The sequence below is a fragment of the Macrobrachium nipponense genome, chromosome 5, assembly GCF_015104395.2.
Source record: "Macrobrachium nipponense isolate FS-2020 chromosome 5, ASM1510439v2, whole genome shotgun sequence".
Taxonomy (NCBI): Eukaryota; Metazoa; Arthropoda; class Malacostraca; order Decapoda; family Palaemonidae; genus Macrobrachium; species Macrobrachium nipponense.
In genome coordinates, this window is record NC_061107.1 from 83,519,640 (window position 1) to 83,541,559 (window position 21,920).

The 21,920-nt window shown below is 37.1% G+C and overlaps 2 protein-coding genes across 2 annotated transcripts in view; both read right to left on the bottom strand.

The window, feature by feature from the left end:
- Nucleotides 1-2,684, bottom strand: part of LOC135215470 (neuronal calcium sensor 2-like) — a 558,746-nt gene extending 556,062 nt beyond the window's left edge. The window contains exon 1 of the mRNA XM_064250212.1: nucleotides 1,561-2,684. The gene's annotated coding sequence lies outside the window, so the exon portion shown is untranslated. The remainder of the gene's footprint in view (nucleotides 1-1,560) is intronic.
- LOC135215472 (neurocalcin homolog) overlaps nucleotides 1-21,920 on the bottom strand; it is a 736,775-nt gene that overhangs the window by 631,113 nt on the left and 83,742 nt on the right. Inside the window, 1 exon segment of the mRNA XM_064250215.1 lies at nucleotides 2,770-2,844. The gene's annotated coding sequence lies outside the window, so the exon portion shown is untranslated.

Consider the following 21,920-nt stretch of genomic DNA (forward strand, 5'->3'; position numbering starts at 1 on the left):
GAGTGATAGAAAACGATCAGGCAAAGATCCTCTGGGACTATGGTATCAGGACGGATAGGGTGATACGTGCAAACAGACCAGACGTGACGTTGATTGACAAAGTCAAGAAGAAAGTATCACTCATTGATGTCGCAATACCATGGGACACCAGAGTTGAAGAGAAAGAGAGGGAAAAAATGGATAAGTATCAAGATCTGAAAATAGAAATAAGAAGGATATGGGATATGCCAGTGGAAATCGTACCCATAATCATAGGAGCACTAGGCACGATCCCAAGATCCCTGAAAAGGAATCTGGAAAAACTAGAGGCTGAAGTAGCTCCGGGCCTCATGCAGAAGAGTGTGATCCTAGAAACGGCACACATAGTAAGAAAAGTGATGGACTCCTAAGGAGGCAGGATGCAACCCGGAACCCCACACTATAAATACCACCCAGTCGAATTGGAGGACTGTGATAGAGCAAAAAAAAAAAAAAATAATAATAATAATAATAATATAGCAAATGTATTTGATAATCCACTTGGGACGGGTTAATGAATGTATGAAGAGGGCAAATAGATCCCATTTGAGATTACAGAAAACCATAGGATATCTGCACTGATTACACACACACACACACACACACACAAACACACACACACACACACACGTGGACGTGTGAAGTTGAGAGTTGCTTACTTAGAATTATCTTTAGTGGTGCTTCAGGAACCAACCTGCTTGTAATAATTTATTTTCCATAAGTGGAGTTTAAGTATTCAATAAAAGATAAAGATGAAAAAAAGTAAATGCGAAAGATATTGGATGATAGCATTAATAAGATTAAAATGACATAAAATTAATACTTCAGCAAATGAATTGGATAAAAAAAACGTTGATAAAAAATTCATGCTTCGGTCACATCACAAAAACTTATCAATCACTCCAAAAGAAAAGATTGGAAACTTACATGCATTAAAGCACACTATACTTATATATATATATATATATATATATATATATATATATATATATATATATATATATATATATATATATATATATGAAAAGGATTTTCCAGAAACAGAAACATTATTGATTCCTTTCAACTCAACGCTGCAAAAGTCACCAAAACAATATCAAATATATATATATATATATATATAATATATATATATATATATAATATATATATATATATATATATATATAAATATATAATAAATGATATATATATATATATATATATATATATATATATATATACTACACCAAGAATCGATTCTACCATAAATGGTAAACATCAGGTTTCCCGATAAAACTATTGGCAATAAAACTCGAAAATAGTTACTCCTTAAAACTCAGCATTCAAATTGTTCTCCATGACAAAATATGCGTCCGGCAGCAAAAAAAAAAAAAAAAAAAAAAAATAATATATATATATATATTATATATATATATATATATATATATATATATATATATATATATATATCATAATATGCAAGATTTTTTTTAATTCGTCGTGCAATACAAAAACTTAAGAAATCCGCACAAACATAAAAACAATAATAATAATAATTACCTCAGAACGAAGTGGAGATTGGTGTCCTCTTTTCAAGATTCGATGTCTTCTGTCTTCTTATGTGTTTTCTTCTCTCTTCGTTATTTGTTCTTCTTTACTTCTTACTTCTGACTTCTTGCTTCCTACTTCTTCTTCCCTAATCTAATCTTAATCTTAATACTATTTTACACCCATGGCAACAATATCATACATGGCTATGACTTCACCCAAAGAATTATGTCATTTTTATACAGCTAGGTCAACCCACAGACCGTTCCATAAAATGAGTAATTTCAATCATGCACGTCTACAGACACCAATCGCTTAAAATTATATATCCAATGAGTACTAAACCTAGCAATCTTTTTATACACATACCTAACCACCTACCGTATCTATCTACCTGCAATTTATCCTATCTACCTAGCTATCTATCAAAGTATAACGAAACAAACTTTCTTAAAAAAAAAAAAAAATCTCAAACCATCCTTACGATGATGTGGAAAACGAAAAAAAAACTCAAAAGTAATTAAACCTTTGTCATTGCTAATTTAGCAACTGTTCTCGCCTAAAATTCCATAGGAAATACAACTAAACATTCCTCGTTATATTTGCAACAAGAGCTCGCTCCTAGCCTTCAAAAAAATCGTCACATAAGCATGTGACAATGAGCTTCCAAAAGTATAAATCACATACGCATGGGACAATGAGATTTTGAAAGCCTCATTATCACATAATATGGGACAAAGAGGTTTTGAAAGCCTCATTATCACATAATATGGGACAAAGAGGTTTTGAAAGCCTCATTATCACATACATATGGGACAATGAAGTTCTGAAAGCCTCATTATCATATGATAGGGGACAATGAGGTTTTGAAAGCCTCATTACCACATAATATGGGACAATGATGTTTTAAAAGCATCATTACCACGTGATATGGGACAATGATGTTTTGAAAGCCTCATCATCACATAATATAGGACACTGGAGTTTTGAAAACCTCATTATCACATAAGGGACAATGAAGTTTTGAAAGCCTCATTATCACATAATATGGGACAATGAGGTTTTGAAAGCCTCATAATCGCATGTTCACACGACAATTTACATCTGATGGCCTCATCACCACACGATATGAAACAATGAGCCTTTGAATGCCTCATTATCACATGACATAAGACAATGAGGCCTGACGAAGGCAGAGGAGGAGAGGTTCCCTAACAATACCTGAGGGAGCAATCGCGTGGTGTGGCTCCCCGCGGCTCAGCTGTTCACACCCCCGGCATCAGTTTCAAAATGCTCCTGTAAATAGAAAGAAAGAAACTTCGTAAACATCAAAAACACGCATATGTATATATACACAGAATGATACAATCCTACAATAAATATCATTAATAAGAAGTTAAGTATATCACAGTTTTTCCAGACCACTGAGATGATTAACAGCTCTCCTAGATCAGGCCCGGAGGATTAGATATTTTTACGTGGCTAGGAAACAATTGGTCACCTAGCAACGCGACCTACAGCTTATTGTGGGATTCGAACCACATTATATCGAGAAATTAATTTCTATCACAAGAAATAAATTTCTCTAATTCCACGTTGGCCGAGCCGAGGATCGAACTTCGGCCCACCGAATTTGTAGCCGAGCACGAAAACCACTCGTCCAACGAGGAACTGTAATCATAAGAAGAATTCTATAAATAAAACCGACAATTATATACATAACTACGGTGTTTAACTGCAAGTTGAATCGTTTATTTATTTATTGTTAGTGTGTGTGTGTGTGTGTGTACGGAAATGAAAGAGCAGCATCACCTAAAATTACACATCCTTTTATATTTCTGAACCGTTAAAAGATTAAAACTTTAAAATATACACTCCTTATATTTTTCTGTACAGTTAAAAGATTCAAACTTACGAATATACATTCCTTTCATATTTCTGTACAGCTTAAAGATTAACAAAATTCACACGATTGAATGCAATACCTAACACATCATCAAATTACCTAGCAGGAGAGTAAAGACGACGGATTAATTTTTTTTAATAACATCAAAGGACACAAGAACCTTCCACAACTACGTCGTCTGATAAATAATTAGTTTTAAAAGCACTTCTTGTGCATTTATACCCGCGTCTCCGAGTCATTAGGACAGCGGGTGGCACAGCAATGGGCGAAGTGGTTGGAAGACTCAAGGACAGTCAACTAGAGGTCGAAGAAAACAAAATTTTCCTCTCCGATAAAAGGAAAACAATGCCCGGTGTTTTTCTACGAACTTTTGGGAGGGCGAATCAAAGATTTAGTTCACTATTGGGATAATGAATATATAAATGATCTGGTCCACTTTGAGGATAGTGAATAAATGATTTAGGGCATCTTTTGGGATAGTGAATAATTTATCTACTATGAGATTCAGGGCCTCTGTAACACGGTTTTTTCGCAATAACTTTTTATCTATGCATTTCATAAATATAACGCTTATTCAGAATACATAATATATCAACACATAAATTTTGAGTGTATTCTGCACTACGTAGGTTGAATAAATTTGGTACTTATAATGTAAAAGTGACCTTTTTTGAAGACAGGCCAACTTACTCAGAGAAAAGGTTTCGAACGCACTCGTTACGTAACTTATGACATCATTTCTTCCCTCTTTCTCGATGGATGATTGGCTATACGTAACGAAGGCTAAACCTCTGGCAACAATGACATACAAATTTAAAATAAGCAAAGCAGTACACCTTTATGAACTTTGGAACCTCCCCACTGATAATTGTCATAATGAACAAACCAACAAAATATGTTAATAAATACAAAAACAATTCTATTATTAGTCTAACTCCCAAAATAAGTTTCCTAAGAAATTACAGTCTTCTTTATAGGTCACAATCAGATTGACAAGATGTAGGGAATAGTTGGTAATTACCAAAAACATAGTAGACAAGCTTGATTTGATAACTGCTATACCAAATGTCAAGCAATTTTTATTTATTGACTATCTACCTATTTACTGAAAAAAAAAATAGCCGGTACCGTATACTGGCTTTAAACCTTCACCAATAATTATCGTCAGAATGGTGACTTCATGAGGCTCCACCCACTTTCGCCTCGTTATAATTCAGGATAACACTGAAGGCTACCATGGGCATTGTTGGATTAGAAAATTTAACTTCTGGCTATAAAAACTAATTTCTCGAGTAGTTGTAAGAAGTGCTAAATGATCCTCAAGGATCCCAGCAGTTGGTCTAAACGTTTAATTCATGTATATTACTGCTATACTGTTGCGGCACTACTGCTACAGTAGTATTACTACGCTAGCACTGATCTATGTATTGTTCCGCCATTCATAAAGTCTTTGGGTTTCAGAGCCGATGGCATTTCTGTCTGGTGGATGGGCGGGGCAACATTTAGTCAAAATGTGTTTGTTTACCTTGCTTACGTAATGAATGTTTTTCGACTCTTGGCTCGTAATCATTGGCCATGGCGTCGGCTAGTTCATTTTTACTCTATAAAAATCAAAACTATCGGGTTTAGGTTATTGATAATGCTGAAAAAATTTGTGTGGTTGTAAAATATACATATGTCAACTTTCAGCTACATCCGATGCTTTGACAAGGAGCAAAGTCCAAAAAACCGTGTTACAGAGACCCTGAATCTCATAGTAGTCCACTTTAAGGATAGTGAATAAATGAGTTAGGGCAACTTTTGGGATAGTGAATAAATCATTTGGGGCAACTTTTGGGATAGTGAATAAAAGATCTAGTCCTCTTTACGGATAGTGAATAAATGAGTTAGGACAACTTTTGGAATAGTGAATAAAAGACCTATTTCACTTTAAGGATGGTGAATTCATGATTTAGGGCAACTTTTCGGATAGTAAATAAAAGATTTAGTCCACTTTAGGGATGGTGAATAAAGGATCTAGTCCACTTTAAGGATGGTGAATAAATTATTTAGGGTAACTTTTGGTATAGTGAATAAATGATTTAGTCCACTTTAAGGATAGTGAATACAAGATTTAGTCCACTTTTGGGGAGATTGAATAAATGATTTGAGGCCACTTTTGGGATAGTACTTTTTTTTTTTTTTTTTTTTTTTTTTTTTGCAACTTTTGGGATAGTGAATAAATGATTTGAGGCAACATTTGGGAAAATAAATGATTTGGGGCAACTTTTGGGATAGTGAATAAATGATCTGACGCAACTCTTGGGAGAGTGAATAAATTATTTGGTAAGCTTTAGGGATAGTGAATAACTGATTTAGCAACTTTTGGGATAGGGAATAAATGATTTAAGGGAACTTTTGGGATAGTGAATAAACTATTTAGTCAACTTTTTAGATAGTTAAGAATTGATTTAAGGCAATTTTTGTAATAGTAAATAAACAATTTAGTCAACTTAAGGGACAGTGAACAAAATATTCAGTAAAATCTTGGGACAGTAAATTAACGATATATTCAACGGCTCGTAAAGAAAAATATAATGCTAGAAGGTGGATCTTTTTTACCATATGCAGGCCACATAATCATATGAATAAAAAAGGGGGGTGGAGGGGAGGGGGTGGACTAAGAATAATAGACCGTCCTATTAAAAAAGTAATTGTTATATCAATCAGGGAAAAGAGAAGTGGGGGAAAATCCCCTTGGCTGAGTAATAGCTGCGTTCGAGATCCACACGGGGCAAAGACTAAATATTTTGAAATGCTACATAGTTATACAGACATTTTTTCCAGAGAGAGAGAGAGAGAGAGAGAGAGAGAGAGAGAGAGAGAGAGATTCGTCACTTGTTTCAAATAACAATACTCTAATTCCATCCCTCACTCCATCTAAATATAACGCTCTCTCTCTCTCTCTCTCTCTCTCCTACTAATAAGTCTTTGAGATATTCTGATCCTTGTAACGCCTTCGATGTCTCTTCGGATGGAATAATGAGTCTTTGAGACATCCTAATCCTTGTAACTCTCTCTCTCTCTCTCTCTCTCTCTCTCTGATGGACTAATAAGTCTTTGAGATATCCTGATCCTTGTAACTCCTTCGATGTCTCCTCGGAAGGACTAATAAGTCTCTGAGACATCCTAATCCTTTTAACTCTCTCTCTCTCTCTCTCTCTCTCTCTCTCTCTCTCTCTCTCTCTCTCTCTCTCGGATGGACTAATAAGTCTCAGATATCCTGCTCCTTATAACTTCGATGTCTCCTCGGAAGGACTAATAAGTCTTTGAGACATCCTAATCCTTGTAACTCTCTCTCTCTCTCTCCTCGGATGGACTAATAAGTCTTTGAGACATCCTACTAATCCTTGCATCTCTCTCTCTCTCTCTCTCTCTCTCTCTCTCTCTCTCTCTCTGTTTATTACTCTATCCAGCTACAGTCCGAGGGTAAGTCACTAACAAGTGACTATCGCTCCCGAACTAAAACTGGGACTGACATCAGACGGCAGCGATAACACACGGTGTCGGTGCTTCAATTCTACCGGACAAAAAGCAAAGCCAAAAAGTGTCATCCACTATTACTTGCTTCGCGTTCCCAACCGATTCCTTCCGAGCAGGATCTGGCGCTATTATATACGTCAGCAAAACCGTCTGCCAGGGCGGGCAGGCAGGCAGAGACAAGAGAAGAAATATGCAAACGCGGAGCGCGTTTTAATAATGCATTTTGTCACACGCCCACCGAATTGAACCGCCTCTCGCATCCGGTTCAGCTAACGTCATTTGGCTTCGCGGAGACTACCCAGACTGTGCTTCGATATTCATTCATGCCATTTTTTTTTTTTGGCACACAGAGGGAGAGAGAGAGAGAGAGAGAGAGAGAGAGAGAGAGAGAGAGAGAGAGAGAGAGAGAGAAGGGGGAGAGGGTGCGGAATGACTCCCTATCTCTCTTTTCACCATGCCCCTTATTAACAAATGGCCTTTTTTTCTTTACAGAATCATCTTCCTACACCCGAAATTATTCCAATCTCATTCTCTTCCTGCCAGGGGGACCTAGATTCGTGTTCTTTCTATGGGGGCAGTATCAAGAAGAAGAATCTTTTGTCACCCTTCAGTGCCTCATTGGACCCTCATGACCGTCTACGGTCCTGCCCATCCTACCACAATGTCTTTTCTACATCTTGCACCTGAAACCTCATACAAGTACTGCAAGTCTAAACTTAGGCCTTTCCGCGTTGTGTTCTGCTCTTCTAAACAGAACCTGACCTTAACCTTCCATTATTCTTCTGAATTTTAACCAGTGGTTATTCAGCAACGGGACCAACAGCTTTACGTGACTTCCGAACCACGTCGAGAGTGAACTTCTATCACCAGAAACACACATCTCTCACCCCCCAATGAATGGAATGGCCGGGAATCGAACTCGCTGCCACAGAGGTGGCAGGCCAAGACCATACCTATCACGCCACTGAAGCGCTCTTTAACTTTGGACGGCAAGCGCAGTTAAAAGCCGTGATTTAACACCTCATCACGAAGAATGCTCAGCCTTCTTTCCATCGCGTACGATTGCCAACTTGATCAATTGGAAGGAGGCTGAATATTATTATTACCAGATAATGCTCACACGACGCAACGAATCATTCCTTCGATTTTCTTCCCCATACCAAATCGAAACACTGTTCCCCTGCAACACTGAGATGGCCCTTCTGCTGCACGCCAACTCTCTCCATCTTTAGTGCAGTGCTTTCGCCTCCCTCTCTCTTAAAGTTTATCATAACTGCGTGTTTTATTTACCTAACGTAATACTCCCCTCGGTCAACATCAGGGCTTCCCCTTGGTAGTGTGTATATATTTAGCTCCGCTTGATACCTGCATTAATGCTTTTTAAGGGACGTGGCACTCTCCACCCCACACTTCGCTGAGATTCCTTTTTTTTTTATTCAGATTTATGACATCTTCATATCAGGTTAGTTTTCCTGGTTGTTTGTCAAACAAATACTGCCTTCTTGACCCTTGTAACATGACTGTACCAAAAAAGCGTTTAATTTCTTTTCATTTATTGGAATTATTTAGGTTGCACCTGTAAAATACATGCAGTGTCACATTAGCATTTTATCCTTATTAGATATGCAAAATAAATATAGGAATTTTCATGAATATAATGTACGTACGCATATCAAGGTTCTTCACTTACTGATGCAATACATCGATTTAAAATGTTTTTCTCTTGCTTATACAATACATCGATTTAAAATTTGCCTGTAAGTTTGCAGGACTGCAGAAATTGGCAAACACTACCAGTATGTTTACCCCCGAATATACGTGTAGTTAAAAGATTGTAAAAAGACTTGACTGAGAGGAAAACGAATTTCTTTATTTATTAGTCTCTCTCTCTATCTCAATCTTCCTCATCTCTCTCTCTATCATGGTTGTCTCTATTGTCTTTGATATTTCAGAGTTTCCACCATCTGAACGGGAGGGTCTAGTCATTCAGTCTCTCTCCTCTCTCCATCGGTCCATCAAAGTTTTAGCTGCGTGCCAAGAAACTGCGTGGCGTAATTGTGTCAAGTTAAGCAAAAAGTTTAAGACTGACGTACGTGAAATTTGCAGTTATGGAAGGTCATGGGGCATTTGCCAAAGTTCATATACGTGAGAGAGAGAGAGAGAGAGAGAGAAAGAGAGAGTTTGCTGCCATGATGAAAATCATAGTCAATGGTCAATGGTCAACTTGTATGATTTCACATTCGCTTCAAGTCACTGACCGAAATCTGCAGAAGCAATGTTAATAGAAATATACTGCATCTTTCTTACGCTTTTCTCGTAAGTCTAGGAACGAATATAACACGTCGAACGTAATGGCGCTTTCATTACGACGTAGGCACGTACAGACGGCCAACGAAGAATTGGCGTAGTTTCTTAATTCATTGTTCGTTATGGAAATATTGCCATATGCAGGTGCCAGATTATTTACTTAACAATAAATAACATTTCCTTGCAAAAGTGCTATACTTGAAATAAATTACATTAGAACTGAGTAGACTTATTCAACGTATTGAAGATACCTTTTAGCAAAGTAAGGAAAATATATATACTGATGGGTCCACGATTTCTAATTTATTCTCAACTCCAGCTTCGTGACAGCATGCCGAAGATTTTGAAGTTGGCTTTGCTGCCGCTCGAGTCTTGACTCAACGTATCGTACTGCACTGGGATGTTGTCATTTCGTCTCCTACAGCCGATAAATAATACATCAAGGCGTTAACATCCTTTGAAAACGATGTTTAGTTAAACTAATTTTGTCCTCTGATCAATAAAATAATTTGCATGACACATTTATTGGACCTAAATTGGACTTCTGATTTTCCCACATGATTAGCCTAGGTCTATTTTCAGCAGTATACTCTCTCGGATACGTAATATTAAAGAATATTCAAATCGACATATATATATATATATATATATATATATATATATATATATATATATATATATATATATCTTACAAGTGTGTAATGTTGGTGAATCACATATCATGTCCTGCTTGGAGACAGGCTGAGCTGTAGGGACAGCTTTCTTGAGTGAAGGAATTTGGTATGTAAGCGTTTTAATCGAGAGACCACTCGTCTTGGCGTCAAGCATGTACATTCGTTTGTATGGATGTTACAGGTCTAATAGACCAAGGCACTTGCAAAAGTCACATTCCTTTTGGTGAGAAGAAAGAGGTCAGTTGGTACACACCAGGTGTCGGGAGAGAAAACCCCCATCGTAAAGGTATGGCACATATTTTGTAAGACTTAGAAAATCGTTACCTTTGAAAAGAGTGAAGTGTGAAGTGTATCTTTTATCCATTGTTATCTTTATTACAGATGGGTTCTATTCCATGGTATTAGAGACGGGATTCTCTAACCTGACTAACATAATGAACCTATTGACATTCTGGGTCGGGGAGTGAATTCTTAGTCAGGAGGGTAGAGTGATAACTGACTATACTCTGTTTTTTTTCATCTGTCCATCCGCCTGTGGTGTTTTTGTATGGTAACACTGCGTCCCGGGCTTTAGATAGTTACGCTATGTGTAAGTTTTAGGTAAATAAAAGGATATCTGGGTGTACATTTGCAACTGAAAAATGTTTTAATAATTTACAGTATACGAATTACACCGTTAATATTCGAAATAGGATATTATTATAATCGTTGAATGTAAGCTGAATGTAACTATCTAAAGCCCAGACGCAGTGTTACCATACAAAAACACCACAGGCGGATGGACAGATGAAAAAAAACAGAGTATAGTTTTCTTTATGGGCAGATTTGGGTTTTTGTCACTATGACTGGTTAATCATTTTGTTTTATTCTATATTCATCTGCTTTGGGTAATAAATAGTATATTTTTATACTTACGTGATCTTAATAGCCTAATGACATGTTTGCAGACAGAGGGCACCATTGCCAACAGGTAACGGTTTCCAATTTGTGAGCTTTAATAAAAGGTGGTTAGATACATATAATTTACATATATATATATATATATATATATATATTATATAGCTATATATATATTAATCTGCTTTATTTGACTATTCCCGTTATTCATGTTTTATTAGCCATGTTCGCCTTTCTTCTTATCCTTTTCATATTTGCTTAACATAATTAACTCAGACCTAGCTATTTAAAGTCAAAAAGCAATCATAAAAAAATCAAACGAATATAATTTAGTCTTATTTTTTATCGAATTCCTTGCATATCATCCTGGTTCAATTGGACACCTTGGAAAGCTTTGGGAGTCAAAACTGACGAATACATTAAGAAAGGCTTACTTTCCTTAAAGCTTTCTTAGGTTGATCTTTCTGTAGCTATTCATTTCTTCTAAATAGAAATTAATTAAAATTTGCTTCAAATGTATACCTACTAGACCTACTACCATAAGCATATTATAAGTAGCTGATAGGATAAGAAATATGTAAGGTGACTTTCATGTTTAAGTATATATATATATTTTTTTTTCAAGAAAAACCTACTGCTTTAATCAAGGGTTGCTCTTTGACGGCTACAGGGTGCAACACGAGTGTATGCACATATTTTGTGGAATGAAAGATAAAGTTTCTTTGAACAGAAAATATTTCATAAACATGCATTTTAAGGCGTCCGTTGTCGGTACGGGGAATTTTTAAATAACCGTTATCATTAGGGATGCTTTCACGAGATGGAGTTCGTAGTGAGGAGTCGGATCTAGTCGCCTGAGATGTAGAAGAGAGCGGAGGTGGCGTATAGGAGTGATGGAAGGATTAGGCCGATGTTAATAAAGTATCTCCCAATAAAATGTATTCTTTAGGTTTTGAAGAAAAAAATGCATGCATCATTGAAACCGTTTCCCACCCTATCAGTGGTATTCACTGGCCACCGATAAATTACAAAACAAAAAGAGTAAGCCTAACTGAATCTCTCATCCATCAAAGATAAGTTTGCTTATTCATTAGACAACTATCAAAGACTTCAAGTGTAGATTTAAAAATCTCTTCCTCTCCATCTAAAGTATTCATCAGACACCAGTCATAAGCGTAGAGCTAGTTATGATTCCTGGTTCAGCAATATCGTGACGAAGCACTAGAATTCAAAGTTCACAAATGAATGTTGCTCAGCAACATTTACACTACTGTATTGTCTTGCTCTCATGTGGTGCTTCGAGGTGTTCCACCTCTAGGCCCATGTTCTAAATTTTGCCGAACTTTAAACAATTTTATTCATCTATGTATGATTCTCTCCGGTTTATGAAGCTTTCTTGATATCTCTCCAACAGGAACTTGCACCGATTGCAGTGCAATAATTCTCTCGCTCATCGAGGGATGTTTCTTTGACCGATAAATAACACATTGACATTAGATTCCCGTGCACATAACATCAAAAGCAATATAGTGAGGTCGCCTGGTTCACACTGTTAAGATATCGTTTTTTTTTTTTTTTTTTTTTTTTTTTTTTTTTTTTTTTTTTTTTTTTTTTTTTTTTTTTTTTTTTTTTTTTTTTTTTTTTTTTTTTTTTTTTTTTTTTTTGATAGCATTTTGTGAGATTCCAATGTTTTCTGAAAAAAATTTAACAAATAGAATAGTTCAACTACCTTCAACTTAATATTGAAATGATAATTTAAGGACTATGTTTATGCGATACTACTAGTGATAGGTGTCTCGTATCTATTTGGTAATGTATATCTATGGTTGTGATATGACGTTTTTTATCACTTCGTTTCGTTCACGTCAATTTTGCTATATGGAAAATAGTTTTACACAATAACATAACATAATGTTCTGAAGATATCAGTGACTGTTTTTAACGTCATTACACATGATTTCTTCCATCTTTGAAAAGAAAAATAGATAAAATAAGGCATGAATCATGCGTCAGGCAGGTGAACGAAAAAATCTGAAACTCTGCCACGAGTTTTTTGGCCGACAGTACATAAAGAAACAACTTGAAAAATAAAAACTTTTACGTACATAATAATACGTTTGGCTGGGACACTTGATTAAAAGGTTACGCGAAGTTATAAACTATAATTACTTCAAAAATTTCAAATTACTTATCTGCAACAAGTTAATGAAGGTAGATTCTGCCGGTAAATATAAACTACACGCAATACTTGTAAACAACGGGGGACTTACGGGCTGCTCTGTGAGCAAGAGCCCGTGCTGGCATAAGGCCAGCTTAATGTAAAACAGCATTGTGAACAAACATATCCATGAACAGGTGGATTAGCTTGTCAATGAACAAATGATATGCAAAAAGATTAAATATGAGTTTTAGCCATCCATCTACACGGATAGTTCCTCCAAATTCGCGAATGCTATTCTCCTCAACTTCGCAAATCCTGTTCTTCCCAACTTGGCATATGCTGTTCTTCCCAACCTCGCAAAAATTGTTCTTCACAACTTTGCGAATGCTGTTCTTCCCACCCTCGTGAATGCTGTTTTTCCCAACCAGTAACCTAGAGAATGCTGTTCTTTCCAACTTCGTGAATGCTGTTTTTCCCACCCCCCACGTCGAATGCTGTTTTTCCCACCATCGTGAATGCTGTTTTCCCCAACCAGTAACCTAGCAAATGCTGTTCTTCCCAACTTCGTGAATGCTGTTTTCCCCAACCAGTAACCTAGCAAATGCTGTTCTTCCCAACTTCGCGAATGCTGTTTTTCCCAACCAGTAACCTAGAGAATGCTGTTCTTTCCAACTTCGTGAATGCTGTTCTTCCCACCCTCGTGAATGCTGTTTTTCCCAACCAGTAACCTAGAGAATGCTGTTCTTTCCAACTTCGTGAATGCTGTTTTTCCCACCATCGTGAATGCTGTTTTCCCCAACCAGTAACCTAGCAAATGCTGTTCTTCCCAACTTCGCGAATGCTGTTCTTCCCAACCAGTAACCTAGAGAATGCTGTTCTTTCCAACTTCGTGAATGCTGTTCTTCCCACCTTCGTGAATGCTGTTTTTCCCAACCAGTAACCTAGCAAATGGTGTTCTTCCCAACTTCGCGAATGCTGTTCTTCCCACCATAGTGAATACTGTTTTCCCCAACCAGTAACCTAGCAAATGCTGTTCTTCCCAACTTCGCGAATGCTGTTCTTCCCAACCTCGCTAATGCTGTTCTTCCCAACCAGTAACCTAGCGAATGCTGTTCTTCCCAACCAGTAACCTTGCGAATGCTGTTTTTCACAACCTTGCGATGCTGTTCTTCCCAACTTCATGAATGCTGTTTTTCCCAACCTCGCTAATGCTGTTCTTCCCAACCAGTAACCTTGGGAATGCTGTTCTTCCCAACTTTGCAAATGCTGTTCTTCCCAACCTCGCGAATGCTGTTCTTCCCAACCAGTAACCTTGCAAATGCTGTCCATCCCAACTTCGCAAATGCTGTTCTTCCCATCCAGTAACCTTGCGAATGCTATTCTTCCCAACCTCGCTAATGCTGTTCTTCCCAACCAGTAACCTTGGGAATGCTGTTCTTCCCAACTTTGCAAATGCTGTTCTTCCTAACCAGTAACCTAGCGAATGCTGTTCTTCCCAACTTCGCGAATGCTCTTCTTCCCAACCAGTAACCTTGCGAATGCTGTTTTTCACAACCTTGCGAATGCTGTTCTTCCCAACTTCACGAATGCTGTTTTTCCCAACCTCGCTAATGCTTTTCTTCCCAACCAGTAACCTTGCTAAATGCTGTCCATCCCAACTTCGCGAATGCTGTTCTTCCCAACTTCACAAATGCTGTTCTTCCCAACTTTGCAAATGCTGTTCTTCCCAACCTCGCTAATGCTGTTCTTCCCAACCAGTAACCTAGCAAATGCTGTTCTTCCCAACTTTGCGAATGCCGTTTCTCGCAACCTGGCGAATGCTGTTCTTCCCACCCTCGCGAACGCTGTTCTTCCCAACCAGTAACCTTGCGAATGCTGTTCTTCCCAACCAGTAACTTTGCAAATGCGGTTCTTCCCAACTTCGGGAATGCTGTTTTTCCCAACCTCACAAATGCTCTTCAGCCCAACCAGTCAAATACGCCCCGAATATGCAATACGCACATCACCAACAAAGACAAACATTAAAGAGCTGCTTTACTGCCCACGAGAGGGAGCATAAATTGTACGAACGGGTTGGTAAAATTCGTGGGGACCATAACCCAGGCACATTATTCGGTAATGGCCAATGGAGAATCTCTTCAACAATCAAAAATTGGGTTCCAGCTCACAGGTTAAATTAGAGGTACAAGGAAGCTTCGTCGTCGGGCAAAAACAGGTAGGAGAGAGAGAGAGAGAGAGACGAGAGTCGAGAGAGAGGACGAGAGGAGAGAGGGCGTAGAGGAGAGGGAGAAGAGAGAGATAGACAGGAGAGAGAGAGAGAGAGAGAGAGAGAGAGAGAGAGAGAAGAGATCTTTATAAGATTTTATCTAGCAAAACTATGATTCATTGTATCTTTTAAAATGATTCTAAATGCTTTTAACAGCAGCATGATCTCATACCATCTAGTCGCAAAGGAATGTATTACCCTGAATGATATAACAGATCCAAGTGCCTTGCTGAAATCCAGGGAACAAGAATACACCAACAGCAATATAAATACCTAAGGGCATCTTTCATAAATGGGAGATACCCACCAGATGTAGAAATGAACCCTGTTATGAATACTAAGAGACATCCTTCAGGACTAGGCATTACCACTTACACAGCTCTTTTCCAATTTCCAAATAGGAAAGGTGCCGTGGTTTCCATAGCAAATGCTCACTAACTGTATATACATTTCATTTCATTGCAGAAGACGACAAAGTAACCTTCTAGGAATATGTGGCAGGATATGTCATTTGCATTACGAAAATAAAACAGTTTTGTTTTCAGATGGTTAAACCTGAATGGCACATCTCCCGTAGATTATACGCCAACAACAAAGTCGTGCCAAATCTTATATGAATAAATTATATGGATGCAAATCTTAGATAAATGAATTGAACGGACGTATATGTCTGTAAATACCATTTGCTATCAAAATCACTAAGTGAATCACGCTGGTTTTATGTCAAATACAAGATAAGTAAACGCCGAAGAAAAATCCCAGACAGCAAAATACCTACTGATAATAAATGAGAACGTAGCTCATGAGCAAATAATTACAAGAGACCTCGGGATTGTATGAGAGTGTGTGCGTGCGTACATGCGCACGCGTGTGTGTTGGATAGCCTGCACTGCAGACGGTGATAGACACGGAATACACGCGATCTAGCCGCGCAAGCGTTGTTTTTCAACCGGCCTTCCATAAACTTCAAAGCAGCACGAAAGGGACACACATCCTGACCTCAAATTCTGATATACTCCTTGCATTGTAATCACTTACAGACATTTTTATTTAAACTGTTAATTCATTATTTTTCTTTTCTCATAACTTTTCTCTACTTGCAGTATTTCCTGTTGCCTTCTTTTATTTCTATCAAATGAACCCAACATTCTTTGGAAGCCTGAATTCCACAACAATGGCCACTGTGGTCTTGTTCCATATCAGCAGGGGTCATCATCTGAATAATAATAATAATAATAATAATAATAATAATAATAATAATAATAATAATAATAATAATTCATCAACGACGATTTTCTTATCTTCTTGCCATTCTACCTTGTTTACGCATATTTATTGCATTCGTATCAAATTATTTTTCAAGCCAATGGCTTCCTCAGCTTGCCCTATGCAATATACAATAAGCATTTTGAGTAATGAAAATGACAACAATTAAAGTTACATTAACCTTATAATTATTCACATAAAATAGCCTTTGCTTAAGCTTGGAGAAGAATAAAAAAATTTATTTTTCCTAACGTAAAAATCAGACGTTCTTTACAATAGGATATGTTTCTAACGTAAAAAACGATCGTTTGTATTTGTGTAAGAACAAATAAGTACCAAGAAAATAGTAGCAGGTTGTTCCTATACTTTATATACAACAATTCATCCTAAATTCGTGAATATTATTCCAAGTAACCACTTTAATAAGACAGATATTTAACAGTGAGATTTCCTGTATAAATGGATTGAATTGAATATAGAATTGAGGCCAAAAGCCAAGTTACAGGGACCTTGGAGGTCATTCTGAGCTAAAACGGAAATTGACAGTGTAAGGTTTGAAAGGTGTAACAGGAGGAAAACCTCAAAGCAGTTGTGCTATGATTCAATTGCTAGGAAAGGGTGGAAAGTAAGACGGAAGAAAGACAATACGAAAGGAGGTACAGAAAAAGGAACAAAAGAGGTTGCACCTAGGGGAGGAAAATACGCTGCAAAGAACCTCAAGTAATGCCTACAGTGCACCGCACGAGATGCACTGACGGCAATACCCCCTACGGGGGAATTCCTATATAACGAACTTCACGTAAACGCTCAACACTTAAAAGTGAATATTTTCCATATAAATATGTATTCAAACACCATCTCACGATAGGACCCCAATTCTTCAAGCTCTCTCGACCTGCATCTAGGTCAGGATACAACGCTAAATCTAATCATCCCTCGCTTGGGTCAGGACAAAACCACCCACGACCCACCCCCACCCCCCACCCCCAACACATCCTAAATTTTCACTGAAACCGACAGATACCGTATTGCAATATACTGCAGCTAAACATAAAAGACACATGCGGACATATTCTATATGAACATATTAATTAAGATATTAAGATATTAACAATTAACTTATTATTATTATTATTATTATTATTATTATTATTATTATTATTATTATTATTATTATTATTTTGGCAGAAGACCCTCTTTTAAACAAATGCTGTTAAAATGAATAGCAGAATTAAGGAAGTTGACTTTGTATATAGTTTTTTTCTATTTTTCTTTACAATCCGCTCCTCAGGCTCAGCGATATTTCCGAGTAACTGGCCAATATTCATACTGGGAATTTCTAATATTTTTTTTTTATAATAATAGATAATAACATTTTTATAATTTTTAGAAATATATTAATATTGGCCAGTTACTCAGAAACATCGCCGTGTCTGATAAGAGGATTGTAAGAAAAATAGAAAAAATATATAAAATCAATTAGCTTAATTCTGCCATTCTTTTTAATAGTATTGTTATTATTATTATTATTATTTAGAAAGACGAACTCTATTCATATGGAACGAGCCCACATGGCCCCATTAACTTGAAATTCAAGCTTCCAAACAAAATGCTGTTCATTTGAAACGAGTAACCACAAAATAATACATAAATAAAGAGAAATGTAAGTAAATTATATAGTCAAGTACAAATACTCAATTAAGATATTCAATCGTCAACGCTTACGTCCACCAGAAATCTAAATGATCACATAAAAGCAACACACACTCAATCCACACACACACACACACACACACACACACACACATATAAATATAATATATATTATATTATATATATATATATATATATATATATATATATATATATATATGTGTGTGTGAGTGTGTGTGTGTGTGTGTGTGTGTGTGTGTGTATGAGAGAGAGGAGAGAGAGAGCAGAGAGAGAGGAGAGAGATATGGACGATTGAGAGAGAGAGAGAGAGAGAGAGACCCAAGCAAGTGCATAATGCATGACATCAACGGTACGGTTGGGAGCTAGAGAAGGAAAAGAAGGGGGTCAAATGGGATAGTAATGATGTGGGTGAAGATATTTTCCGTTTGAACGGACACATAAAACACACATACATAAACAAGGATGCTGGACAAACACACGCACGCACGTGTACGCATGCTCACGCACATTTAGTTACTGGCTGGATACCACTATTATTATTATCATGTTAATCTTATTATTACACAACATAATTATTCACAAGAAACAATCAAAACAGGGATTTACAATCCTAAGGAAAAATGTGGAAAATGAAAAAAATGGTTAAGTAACATGACGATATAATTAACTGAATTTTGGAGAAAAAAAAAAAGGTTAAGTAACATGAAGATAAAAGTACCTGAATTGTGGAAAAAAAGTTAAGTAACAAGGAGATAAGAGTAACCGAATACAAAGCAACAAATCAAAGGTGTTTACAAAACATACGCACACAGTAGTTGATAAAGAGCGCATTTCCTGTAATGGATACATAATTCACACTTAGATCCAGGGGGCAGATCAGCCAACCTTTGGAATGAGGTTATAAACACAAGCCTACCGACTTCTACGAGGGGTTGTAGAAGTTATAGACCTTGCTTAGAAGTTACAGCCGCTGTTTCTACTGATACCACCCTTTTTTTTTTCTTTCAGCCTTCCGTTTATGCAAATGAGGGCCATTTTCAGGCGCACCCAAAGCGAATTCGGGTACGGGAATAAGGGAAGGGGAAAACAGAAGAATAGGAGAGGGAGGAAAGAGTAAGGCTGGAAATGATCCCGGGAATATTGAAGTTCAACTCCCTTACACCAATGACTCTTTCAACTGGGAGTGCTGGAATGTGTGTGTGAGAGAGAGAGAGAGAGAGAGAGAGAGAGAGAGAGAGTGGAATTTACCCTGATCACAGAATTCACGTTTTGTAAGTCTCTCTCTCTCTCTCTCTCTCTCTCTCTCTCTCTCTCTCTCTCTCTATCTCTCTCTCTCTCTCTCACCGGTGATATTTATAAGAAGCACGACACAGCAGCAGCAGCAAATGGAAAACCGTCCGTATATTCTGGCTCCATAACATAAACTTCTACGTTTGTTGTCGTAAAGGGGCCAACAATCCATTAAAATGGAGATCCGGGTGTACTTTAACACAACGACCGACATCTCCAAAATTGTAACAGACCTTTTAGGAACGACGTAAAGAAGAGAGAAAGTATACTTGGAGAGTTAATGGAAAAAGCAGCAAGTACGTAGACCCTGGATTTTTTATTAAAACACACACACACACATCAGGAATGGCTTCATAACTATCTCATATGGAAGACGAAAAGACAGCTCCATGACAGGAAGTCTACTACAAACAGCAAAGACAAATGGCTAATACTTATGTACAGTACTAAACATGCCAGAGATCTGAGGAGGTTTAGGCCGCAAGTGTGAATTACGCATCCATTACCTTAAATGTACTCCTTGCCAACTATTGTGTGTGCGTGTCCGTGTAGATGCAACAGCTGCGAGATAAGTCGAACAACAAAAATACTTCTAATAATAACGTGAAATGTGATGACAGAAGGCAGAGAGAGAACTGTATATACGTAAGATAAGTCTGATAACAAATGAGATACATAATGTTATCCAAAGGCCAGTAAAGTCGAAACTCCTATTAATAAGTGCAGGGTTTCGATCCAGCCTCACATACAATGAGAACGTTCTACAAGTCGCATAAATCTACGTGCTTGTCCAACCGTAGACCGACATTAATAGCCCTTTTATGGTGCTTTCATTATCTGGTGACCAACTATTTAGTTAAATTCACTTTCAAGCAGACATAGCATTTAATGATAAGGGGAAAATACGCAGAATTTAATGATAACGGGGAAAAGACGAAGCATTTAATGATAATGGAAATAAGTAGCATTTAATGATAAGGGGAAGACTTGGCATTTAATGATAAGGGGAAAAAGACTTAGCTTTCTTAATTCTGATTAAAGAAAAAATCTATTATCTAACACCAGTTACATTCTGAAGATTCATTTTGACACCCAAATTAAAATTAAAGAAACGTTGGAATCTATATATTCTTCTTGGCATTTCAAATACCACCTCCCCCAACTTGTTTCTTAGTATATAATTAGAAATCGGTCTTCATGTGTAAAGGAACGCATAATATCCTTAAGGCTGCATCCTTCTAAATCATTAAAATCTTATACTATTCATTGTTACGTTTCATTTGCATTCGTGAGAAACGTACGAACATATCCATGGATCCACTAATAATACAGAAAAAAAGTAATAAAATTTGCCGAAGTTTCTTCGGCGCAATCGAGTTTTCTATACAAGGCATGTATAAAACCATCAGCTATGACCGGTAGCGTTTCAGTTGCTCACCAGATACAGTAGAGTGAGGATGCGTCCCATGCCTCCACAGAGTTTTGCCAGATGCACGACCCATGGGTGCCTTAAATAAAATAAGACAACTACTGAGTTGGAGGGTTGCCATTTGGTATGTCTGATGAATAGAGGGTGGATGATCATAATAACAATTTGCAGCCCTCTAGTCTCAGTTTTTTTTTCCCTGAGGGAGGGCAGAATAAAGTGCGAAAGGACGGACAGACGAATCCGGCACAATAGTTTTCTTTTATTAAAAACACGAAATACATCAGCACTCTGAAATTCTCAGTAAATCCAAAGCTGGCATTTCGGTAGAGCACCAAAATAGCTACGCAACAGGGGAAAAAGAGGCTAATTTTTTATAGCTTTTATTTCCAATGCGTCGGTTGCTGGATTAAAATAAAAGAAAAATATACCGGACAAAAAAAGAAGTTCTAGACTGCCAAATAAAGAGCAGTGACTCATCCGCGACGATTTTGGTAATCGTTTCGTGAACCCATTCCAAAACTGGAATACGATTAACTACTCGCTGTAAATAATCAGTACCACGAATGGTATGAAAATTAATACAAAGTTATGGTGTTTAAAAGTAGCCAGATACTTCAATCTGACCTTTTTCTCAGTTGAAATGATTCTCTCTCTCTCTCTCTCTCTCTCTCTCTCTCTCTCTCTCTCTCTCTCTCTCTCTCTCATAAAACTGTGTGAATATGACTGCATACTAATCCTTAGTTTAATTACACAAAATACACATGCTACAAAATCACATACACGTAACTGCTATTAAAAAAATAATACTTTACGTCATAAAGACGTATATACATTGACGTAGAAAGGAGACTACATCTAATCAAGAACTAATGTAAGTCATTAAAACAAAACATGTTTTTCTCCTAACACCTGGAAAGAGGATAATTACCATCGTCATCGCGGACTTTAAGAGGAAACGACTCAACTATTCCCACCAGGAA